A 10,948-nucleotide genomic window follows, 5' to 3' on the forward strand; every position below is an offset into this window, starting at 1 on the left:
GTAAATATAACTAATTAAAAATAAAACTTAAAAACAAGTAAAAAACAGGAAAACCCCACTTACAGGGAATTCATAAGCCTTTCACATGTACGAGCATTATTTTCCACTTTTGTGGATAAAAAAAACAACTAAATAATGCAGAATCACTCATAAAACTGGTTGGTTTAAAGGAAATTTGTGGGAAAATGTAGCCAAGTCACAGAAATCATAAATAATAAACTGTCAAAAATAACAACATGTTTAAAATGTCAGTTTAACCTTTTATGTTGAAAAAAAAATATGCTAGAAATTTCAAATAAATGTGCATTTTCAAATTCAAATAAAGTTCAGCAGTAAAAATATTGTTAATACTATATACTAAGTATGCAAGTAATGAAAACAAAAAGACAAGTTTCTTCACAAAGAAATTTCAACTATTAATAATAATTTAGTTATACATGAATTATAAATTAAGTTTTACTTTAAAATGTGTTATGCCCTTGCAGTCCTTTACCCATTGAATTTGTGTGCTTTGAATTTGAATTGCGTGTGTATTTGAGTTTATTTTATACTCGCCACCGGTTGGTTGCCCATATAGATGAGTCCTCTTGGAAGATAGTGCAAGATACAGATATAGAAAGATGCTCCAATTCTAGAAGCTTCTCCTAGTTCTTAGGCGTGCCAAGTGTTTACGCACTCATACACGGGACCTCTAGCTTTAAAGTCCCATCTGAAAGACTTATTAGTAATAATTCTACTTGGGCCTGCCCATGAATCCAGCCTACAATGTCAAAATTACAAGTCTCACGTCTGTAACCAATTGAGCTCTGTTTATAGTTGGTACTTAAATATTTTGAAAAAGGACATTAATTTTGAAAGGTTCATGGATTTCTGATTATCAAAATGCAAAATTACTGAGCCACTAACAGTATAGAGCCTGGTCAGACTGAACAAATATGTAAGCTGGACTGACTCTATATTGGTGGCAAAGGCTTATCATATTTAGGAGGTTTCCGCTAAAAGTGGGAGAGTTCACATGTATGATGTCAGGTAGTATTGTGACATATAATCTGAAGCCATTCTCCCTTTTTTCGCAGTTTTCTTCATACATACTATTTTGGTACTTTTTAGACACAATGATAGGGTGTTTTCAATAGTGATGTCATCACTTGAGAAAATTGCAATATGGCTGCTCATTAAAGGGTCTGTAACTCTTAAATATGTTTAGAAAATGTAGAATATGGAAAATCATCGAGTTTTAGGGCAGACTGAATCACAATTTTTGGATGTATTGTGAAACAATTATTTGAGCCGCATCATGACAAAACCAACATAGTGCGTTTGCGTCCAGCATGGATCCAGATCAGCCTGCGCATCCGCGCAGTCTGATCAGGATCCATGCTGTTCGCTTACCAACTCTATGACAAGTATGGAAACTGATAGTGAACAGCATGGATCCTGATCAGACTGCTCGGATGCGCAGGCTGGTCTGGATCCATGCTGGTCGCAAACCCATTATGTTGGTTTTGTCATGACGCGGCTCATTTTATCAAATCAACCAATTAGTTTGAACATATTCCAGTTAGAGGATGCAAAAGATATTATATGCATTCTTGCAAAATTATCAATATACTGCAGTTACCAAATAAAAGTTTATACAAAAATTCAAAAATTACTTCCCTTTAATACATGAAAAAAAGGCAATATCTCTAAAGAAATTCACACAAAAAACAACAATGACAAAACCAATAAAAAGCATGTGCAAATATTTTTTGTTTACTAAATTCTTAACTAATATGAAATGACACTTAAAGGTAAATCAAAAAAAGAATTTTTTTTTTAATGCTATTATAACTAAAATAAAACATGCATAATAACACATTTTATTATTTAATGTTAATCAATGAAAAACAATCAATATCATTATACCTTCCCTAATCTAAATAACACAAATAAAACAGTATTGTGAATTAAGTGAATTCAAATGTGTATACTATCTGGTACAAAGAAAACTGTCTACCAGCTTGTATTTACAAAGTGAGTTACTTCCCTTTAAGGATTTTAATCTTACTACACAAGATTTTTCTTTCAAATCAATATAATATTGTATAAACCTAAATACATTTAAATCAAAAATCAATCTTCCTTTTTTCATTATTCTAAAATTTTGTTTCAAACTCAAGTTTGTTTTTTTCATGCTATATACTTGTATTACAAGTATAATTATATATATCATACATATTATATAAAACCATAAGTAAACAAAAAAAATAACCTCATATTTTTAACATTCCTTTATCTACTGGAAAAACACAATACCAAAGTACTATTTAAACTTTTAAACTGAGCACCAAGATAAAGTTAGTCCTACATGAACACGTATATAATGCTAAACAACCCAGTCAGTTCAAATTTGCTTAAATACCAAAATTTCTACAAAGTCACATCGTGAATTATCTCTGTACGTAACAATTGAAACATGCATATACAGGATTTAGCCAAATTTGTATTTATCAACATGACTCGAAATAAGATTTGGCATTAACACTCAATTTAAATAGCCGTCTTAAATATATATGCGTTTAACCCTTGTTTTATACTTAGGTTGCTATAGGTGACTGTACGTAATATTTTCAAGATTGTACGGATATACATATATTATAAATCATTACACTAGTTTTTCAATAGCCGTTTTTAAACCTCTACAGAAAAAGTCTATAAAAGTTGACGAAAATAGATATACGTAAAACTGCGTGCATTTCTTATACTGAAATCCCCGATTTTATTGATTTTAATTCATAAATATTCGAAAATTTTAGAAATGCATGAATTATGATACTTCAATAAACTTTAAACAAGTTTGAACAACTATAAATAATAAAAATAATACAAAATCACATGTTATCTACAACTTTAAGTTAAAACTGCTTACAACGAAAAAAAGTTTGTAGCAAATTGAGTTTCCAAAAAAAAAAAAAAAAGGTGAAGATTTAGATTTATGAAAAAATAAAATCATTACTTTTTATGAGAAGCATTGTTTTAAAACAACTGGAGATAAAATCAGTATAGTTTAGATCATACTAAATTTTGTGCAGACAAATTTAAGTGCTCCACGGTTGCAACTCTGTCTGTAGGATTTTAGAGTTCGGTCCTTTGCTTAGACTATGTAATTTGATATTAAATTTTATGTCTTTAAGATGAGTCGAAACACAGTAAAGGTCATTTGGTAGTACACCAACACAGTAAAGGTCATTTGGTAGTGCACCAACACAGTAAAGGTCATTTGGTAGTGCACCAACACAGTAAAGGTCATTTGGTAGTGCACCAACACAGTAAAGGTCATTTGGAGCCGTAACATCAAAGATGACTTTGGCTTAAACTTTGGGTGTTCGAAGCAACATCAGTGGTCAAAACCCTCACATCTACTGGAGCTAAGAGATGTATAGACTCCAATTATTCAAAACCCATTTAGTCGCCTCTTACGATCATACAGGGATAAGCGATTACACAGGGATAACCCGAGGTTGCAATTCTACTGCTTTAACCACAAGGGGCAGGGAGAATCTGTGTTCTATAAGAGAACTTTAATCTTCAACAAAAAAAAAGAAGAAAAAAAAAGCATCCTTAATCAAAAGTTTTATCCCATTAAATTGACTTTGTATATAAAACAACAATAAAATTGCTATAAGTGGTCAAATTTTATAACCAAAGTCATCACCAATCAGCAGCATTTATTCCAAGAATTTGTCTATTTTTATGTTGTTTACAAAAAATATATATTTTATGAAAATTGAAATTAAGAAAAGTTTTTTCATTACACCATAAAACATGCAAATGAATTGATATCATTTTCTTAATTCTTACAAGAACAATTAACTTGTTTTGTATCATTAATTTTCATACTTTCAAATGTTACTTTTTAGCAAAGAATTAAGTCACATTCATTTTAGACTCGTTTAGCCTAAAAACCCCAGTTCAAATACCATGTTCATACTTAATCTTGTGTTACAAAAGATATACCCAAATCTAACAAAAAGTTAACGATTTTGTTCAAAATCAAGATCTATAAAATTTGGCAATGAAACTAAATCACATAGTCAAACAAAAAATAATCGGTTAAATTCAAATTTATTAAATTGGTAATCTACATAAAGATTATTGAAATTTCAGTGCAAATCGGAACCCAAAACGTTACGATTTAAAAGGTTTAAATTGCAATTTACCGTATTAATCAGTCAAAACAAAAAGATTTTGTGATTTTTCAGTGTTCCTTAACGTTATTAACTGAAAATAATCTTCTTTTTTTCTATAATTTCAGATTTGTAGATAATATTTTTTTGTAAGAAATCTCCCAGATTATTTAATCTTTAACCCACCAATTTGTCTAGTATTTAATAATAACTGTCAAGGCATGTTTTAAAATGATTTTAAAACATTAAACCAGCAGAATTTGTGTTAGATCATCGTCTTGAACTGTTCACTATTCAGTCAGAATATATTTTGAAATTTTCCCTACAAATGATAAATTGTTTTGTCCAGATTGAATGATGGACAAGTCCATTGAAGATATTTAGTGGAATAAGGTTAAAGTGCTGTTTCTTCATCTTGTATTTACAACCTGTTGATGGTAATCTTATGATGTTCCTTGCACAATGACAGAATAGTACCAACAACTTTTCATCAATTTTAAGAAAATATTACAGAAAATATACAGATCATAACAGCAACTTGACTCAAAATAACATCTGACCATTCTTACCTTCAACCTTAGACTGGTTGCCACTTTTAACTAACTGACGAAACTTGGTGCCACTTTTATTTGACAGACCGGACTTGGTGCCACTTTTAATTAACAGACTGGAATTTGTGCCACTTTTATTTGAAATACCGGACTTGGTGCCACTTTTATTTGACAGACAGGACTTGGTGCCACTTTTATTTGACAGACAGGACTAATGGTGCCACTTTTATTTGACAGACAGGACTTGGTGCCACTTAAGATTAACAGACCGGAATTTGTGCCACTTTTATTTGAAATACCGGACTTGGTGCCACTTTTATTTGACAGATATGACTTAGTGCCACTTTTATTTCACAGATATGACTTGGTGCCACTTTTATTTGACACTTTTATTTTTCACAGGTAGGACTTTGTGCCACTTTTGACAGATAGGACTTGGTGCCACTTTTATTTCACAGATATGACTTAGTGCCACTTTTATTTCACAGATATGACTTGGTGCCACTTTTATTTGACAGATAGGACTGGTGCACTTTTATTTGACAGAAAGGACTTGGTGCCACTTTTATTTTTCACAGGTAGGACTTGGTGCCTCTTTTGACAGATAGGACATGGTGCCACTTTTATTTTTCACAGGTAGGACTTGGTGCCACTTTTGACAGATAGGACTTGGTGCCACTTTTATTTTTCACAGGTAGGACTTGGTGCCACTTTTGACAGATAGGACTTGGTGCCACTTTTATTTGACAGACAGGACTTGGTGCCACTTTTATTTTTCACAGGTAGGACTTTGTGCCACTTTTGACAGATAGGACTTGGTGCCACTTTTATTTCACAGATATGACTTGGTGCCACTTTTTTTTCACAGATAGGACTTGGTGCCACTTTTATTTGACAAATAGGACTGGTGCACTTTTATTTTACAGATAGGACTTGGTGCCACTTTTGACAGATAGGACTTGGTGCCACTTTTATTTGACAGATTGGACTTGGTGCACTTTTATTTGACACACCGGACTTGGTGCCACTTTTAAATTTGACAAACCGGACTTGGTGCCACTTTTAAATTTGACAGATTGGGCTATAAAATTGGTTTGTTTAAAGGCCACAACATGGTTGATTAGTCCCTTAAGCGCGACATTCTTAAAATTTTAATATCATAGTAATATTAACCTTTGATTTATTTAGAGTGCATTGCAAGGCATGGCATGTCATGTGTACTTATCACTTTTTTTGTTCAATATTAAAAAAGAAAACACACAAAAAAACACAATGACATTAAAAGTTGCTGAGTCATCAATTATTACAAGTTTTACTTTTTTATCTACTGAAGATTCTTGTCATTTTCCACTAATTTCTTACCTTCTTTCATGCAAAACTAATAATTTCATTATCAATGTCAGGTAGCTTTCAGATGTGATTCATCAAAAGGCTTTTGCTAAAAAAATGTAAAATAAATCTGTCAATTTATGACAAAATTTGAATGATAAACAGTCCGTATAAATACTTTTACTGTTTTTACTGATAAATTTATTCTTTCTTAATATAAGTTGTCATTATTCAAAGATGTATGCAAAGGCACCTATCAAATTTTATGATTAATATAGCATATTTGCAAAGGTTCAAGGAAATAAAGTTTGAAGTGATATTAAAAATAAGCGTAAATTAAAATAATCAATGCATGCAATTTGCTGTCTCACAAATGTAGTTATCTGTAAATATCAATTAATTAGGTGATTATCAATGAATGTAAGGTTATTTAAGCTGAATGACAACAAGATTGTTCTTCAAAGATTTCCACCAACAAAAAATCCAAAAAATAATCCTGATTTAAGTAACTGTTGACCCACGGCTAGGTGTCTTTTCCCCCATCTTTCTATTAGTGTGATAAACTTAGACCCTTTTGGGCCACTATCAATATAAATTGTTGTTTTTCCTTAAATATAACTAACTGCATATGAATTTCATAACTTGACTATTTGTACCAATTTACCTAACTATGACTAAATATTTCCTGATTTAGTTGAACTGAACCTGGTTCTAAAATGAGCGGGGAAAAAAAAAGACTAAAAAATTACAAAGTCTTTGCACTCCATTTTTTTTATAAACACAATGATATACCATCCTCAAACGTCATCTCCCAATATTATTCATCATTTTGTAGAAATATTTCTTAATTTTATAATCTAGAATTAAGTTAAGCTCCGAGACGCCTTTACTTTTAGCCTGCTAGCTGCAACATTGATTTTACGGTACCATGCAACAAGTGCAGACCATCCATATCAGAAAGCACATTTGAGCCGCGTCACGACAAAACCAACATAATGGGTTTGCGACCAGCATGGATCCAGACCAGCCTGCGCATCCGCGCAGTCTGATCAGGATCCATGCTGTTCGCTTACCAACTCTAACAAGTAGAGAAACTGATAGTTTAACAGTATGGATCCTGATCATGCTGGTCGCAACTGTTTGCTATTAAGTCAGTACATATCTTTAAAATTTCCATTAAAATGATGAATATGATTTTTCTAAATTAAAAGATGAACAAGTCCATTAAAGATATTGAGCAATGAAGGGTTATATTACAAATGGATTATTGTCTACACCTTAAAACTTGAAATTTAAGTCCTGGCCTGACTCTTATATTGCTACTTTAAAGTAGTAGACTAGAACTTATAACAGTTCTGTCATATCAAAAACCTCAGTGGAGTCCCTTTAAACATCATGCAGTACTAAATCAATATGGAGCATAAGCTGCTTAATTGAAAAAAAAGACTAAAACTTGAAAAATTAATCAAAGCATCATGTGTTAAAACTCTAAACATATTTAATATGCAGAAAAAAAACAACCTTTTCTTATAGAGAAAGAGAAAATGAATTTTAAAAAACCAATGAAAAGTGAATTTTTTTTTAAAATATACATGATATAGACTTTTTTTGTTATCAATATATATTATGCCTGTCTGAAGTACAGGATTATAAATCTAGTACCATGGCAGTAAATGGCAGATAAAAACAAGTGTCTCTATCATTTGACAATTTTACTTTTATACTGTTCATAAAATGGTAAACTTGAGACAAAAATCTCAGTTTATTCAAGGACATAGCTGTATGGATTTAGCATATATAGGCATACTTGCTGAGAGAGTCCACACCCCCCAGTTCCCTCGCCCAACAAATTGTGCGTAAGGGCTTTTTATTATGTAGAAGATGGTCGCCCTTTGCCTACTTCTATGAAATATCAGTTTGCAAAATTGGTCGGTCTTGCAGTCAAAATATTGAGACTACCCCCCTTCCCCATCCCTTATTTTGTGCAGATGTACATGTATATCTGAAGTCTTAAAAGTAGTGAATAAAAAGTTACTAGACATAACCTAATAATTAGAGCTATGCTTATGATTACATTTTGAATTTGAGACCAAAGTTTCCTAATCATAAGTATAAAAGTAATAAAATATATGATAAGCTTATAATTATAGGCCTTCAATAAATTTAGAAAAATATTTGAAAATTTTAAAGTTTAAAAATGGTAACAGTTGAAATTTATATATCAGGCCAGTTGATATAACTGAGGACTATAAAAGGCCTCTTCCCAATTGAAATTTTCTTTGAAATCATGCAGTTTTCCCAAAAATCTAAACTTACACCAGCTGTTTTTCTTCCCAAATTGGAAATTTTAGCAATATTTTTTCCCAAAATCCAAGAGGCTTAAAGGCCTCTTCCCAATTAGGTGAGAAAAATCACTGCAGGCCTGTTTATTTGAATTATTATGACATGCATTTTATTATTCACTTATCTTGAAAAATAACTAGTCAAATTTTCTATTTAATTCATTTTCAAGCACAAAGTTACTAACATAACTTCTGAATCTAGTTAATATGTAGTGTTTTTTTCTCTCACTTTCTAGTATTTAAAACTATTGAAGTATTGAAAACTTCTACTAATAAAGATCAGTGGTGAAAAAAAAGATGGAAAACACCAATATGTTCAATATACCAATTCCTGTTATATCGTAGTTCTTTGGAATTATTTTCTATAGCTCCAACTCTTTATTGGGTAAGGAAATCAATCCTAGGTGTCAATAAAATCAAGTCTTGTACCTGGGACGTTTAATTATTTATTCAAATATTGATGGTTTACCTGTAATAATGGTTTCTATAGTAACAAGATAACAATTGTCCCGTATGCATTGCTATGGAAACGAAATCACGGATATTATCCCAGCATAATAGCCGACTTCCTCCCGCTTGATTAATCCCTTTTTAAGTCAATTTATGTGCCGGGGTAAATCTGTTACGATAAATCGAGAAAACACTACAAAATGATGATAGTAATTTACTTGCAAACATTCAATAATTGTGATAGCAGTCAACTAGATTATAAGATATTATGAAAATACTTGAAACAATTAGAGCTTAATATCTGAAGCATGATTGAATTGAAAGAAAAAAGTCATGTGATTTTTAAAAAAAAAATAAAGATAAAACAGCTTCAAAGATAAGTGATGAGATGGAAATTAAGTAAAATTTTAAGAAGCATTCATGATTTTGTCAGTCTCAGCATTAATTGTTGAAAACTCTTAATAAAAGAAAGAAAGAAAGAAAGACAGAAAGAAAGAACTAAGAAAGAAAGAAAGAAAGAGGAAAAAAGAAAGAAAGAAAAAATTACGGAACTAAGTAAGAAAAGAAAAACCTTAAACTTTATCTAATAATAATAAGTTTTAACTTCTGAAAAAAAGTTTTAAATACTTTGGTAGACTTACCGGTAAGTTAAAAATTTGGCTCAACACACACAAAATGTAAACTTTGAACAGTATATGTTGAATGTCTACTAACATAGTAATAATAATGATAAATGCAAGATATCAAATCAGTTCAATATCTCAAACCTTGTATAAAAATCGTAAAATTTACCTATTCAAACTTTGCACCCCATCCACTTATACGTACATTTTCCGAGATTTGACTCTATATGCGTCAAAGATATGTAGATAATAAAAATTTGATATCAACTAATTTTGACCTTTAATAACAAATTTACTTAGTTACTTGCAAATCTTAAAATGAGACATTCCCCAAATAAATGGTGTTTAAAATATCTGGACCATTTCCAAATTCACAAATAAAGGCCTGCAGATTATGTATATAAGAAAAAGCACATAACTAGCTGGTATCTATAGAATTAAAACAAGTCAGCCCAAAGTAAACTCATAAATTTCCTAGTACCTTTTTTTAGGTTGGTAATCTAAGTTGAAAAGTTTTTCAGTTGCTAGGTCGATTTGAAAAACTAGAAAATTAAATGTGGATTTTAAGTGAAATCATGTCCCGGCAAGTTGGTACAGTTTATTAGCTGTTACTAGGGTAACAATGCAACTTTAAACATGGTCTGTACAGCTTTAAATCAATAAACTTGAATAAATCTTTTATTAGGGACATACATGTAAAAATATACTTATCGATGGATTATATCGGATGGCTGAAGAAAATCGTACTCAAATTATTGACAAACTTGAAAAAACTGATTACAAATATTAAATCTCTAAGCTTTTTTGATGTCATTATTTCTAAAACTTAAGACTTTAGAGAGTTAACTATTTTTAAAAGATTAGTTTACATACTCTTAATCTTTATATTTTGTTTACTTTTTGTAACTTTTTTCGAGCATGAATAAACAAAACTCTGTTTAACAATACTGCTAAAAGTAAAAGGAAGAGTAAAGTAAAAAAAAAAAAAAAGATTGATTATCTCACAATAGATTAACACAAATACTTTTTAAACAATCACCTCTGTTAAGCAGCCAGCTTCAACTAGGAAGTCAATAATTTTTTTACTATCTTTTCTTTTTTAAAATTTTCATTCAATTTTTCATGCAATATCTAAATAATCTTTTAATTCTTCCTAAAATGAAATCACTCAAGTTAACTCATTTTATTAACAAAACTCTTAAACTTTGTTAAAATATAGTAATAGATATAGAATTTATTATCTAAGTATATTTATTTGAAAAGTGATGACTTTAAATTAAAAAAAAATGTTTATAATAATGACCTGATTGTTGTGGGGTTTAGAACTTTACTTCTCCAATTTCAACAGTAATTATCAATTTAAATAATTATAAATAAAATTCCATAATAATGATCAATTAAAAAAATAATACAATTCGGTTTCTTATAAATTGAGGCACATTCATTCTCAAAAATGAATATGTTTTTATCCATTCTGCAGAAAA

This window comes from Ruditapes philippinarum, unplaced genomic scaffold, assembly GCF_026571515.1.
Source record: "Ruditapes philippinarum isolate M1 unplaced genomic scaffold, ASM2657151v2 ctg995_1_1_1_1, whole genome shotgun sequence".
Classification (NCBI taxonomy): Eukaryota; Metazoa; Mollusca; class Bivalvia; order Venerida; family Veneridae; genus Ruditapes; species Ruditapes philippinarum.